We start from the raw sequence: 1,283 nt of genomic DNA, 5'->3' as shown, positions 1-1,283 counted from the left end.
CCCAGCATTAGGCTCTTTTCCAGTGAGTCCTTCCTTCTCATTGGATGGGCAAAGTATTTGAGTTTCATCTTCATGATCTGGTCTTTTAAAGAGCAGTCAGGGTTGATCTCCTCCAGCATTGACTGGTTTGATTGCCTTGGAGTCTAAGAGACTTGCAGGAGACTTCTTCAGCACCATAGTTCAAAGGCCTCAATTTCTAGGCGTTCAGCCTTCCTTCCTTCTCTAGATTAGCAAACCAAAATCCTGCAACTGTTTTTCATATGTTTTAGTCTCCAGGCCTTTAATCATCTTAGTTGTTGCTTTTTACCAAAGTCTCAACATCTTTTTTGTAATGTGGTAACCAAAACTGGATACAATATTCCAAATAGGACTTTATTAAGGTTTTATAAAGCAGTACTACTACTTCAAATGATTTTGATTCCATGCTTCTGTATATACAACCAAGGATTGTATTAAGTTTTTTTGGCTGCTACCATCCACTGCTAACTCATGTTTAAGTGATCATCCATTAGGACTCTGAGGTCTTTCTTATGATTGCTATTTTGAACCAGATTTCACTTAATCTCTACTTGTACCTTTGATTTTTCCTGCTCAGGTGTAAAGCCTCGTTTTTCTCCATATTAAATTTCATTTTGTTGCTCATTGTTCAAGTCTGTCAATATTTTTCTGGATGCTGAACTTGTCTTCTGGGGTGTTGGCTATTCCTGCCAGCTTAGTGCCATCTGCAAATTTGATGAGTTCTCCTCCTATTCCCTCAAATAAGATATGTGTGAAGATATTGAAGAATAATGGGCCCAGGATGGCCCCTTGTGGTACTCAACTGCTTATTTCTCTCCATGTAGTAACATTAAGGTCTACTCTTTGAATATGGTTTGTCAGCCAGTTAAAAATCTATCTGGTGATGCTGCTGTCTATCTCACATTTTTCTAGTTGACCAAAATGTAGGTTGTGGTCTATTTTATTGAATGTCTTGCTGAAGTCTAAATATACTATGTCCACAGCATTTATCTGGTCTACTAATTCAGTCACTTTGTCAAAGAATGAAATAAGTCATAGTGATAGTGCAACATTTCTGGTTCTGTAAAGAAGATTCATCTTTGTGAAACTCATAATTTCAAGTACAAATATATAGAATTGGACATTTACTCCAAATGACCTTTTAAATAACAGGTGATATATTTTTCTGCCTTCTGCCTAGCATTAAATGTCTTTGCCTTTCAAATCATTGTTTCCACAATTATAATATTATAGATGTCATTTATAATGACTTAAAATGGATGTAT

Source organism: Thamnophis sirtalis, unplaced genomic scaffold (assembly GCF_051295495.1).
Source record: "Thamnophis sirtalis isolate CommonGarterSnake01/CBP01778 unplaced genomic scaffold, rThaSir2_p1.2 scaffold_4, whole genome shotgun sequence".
Lineage (NCBI taxonomy): Eukaryota > Metazoa > Chordata > Lepidosauria > Squamata > Natricidae > Thamnophis > Thamnophis sirtalis.
Note: the sequence above shows the minus strand (reverse complement) of the source record.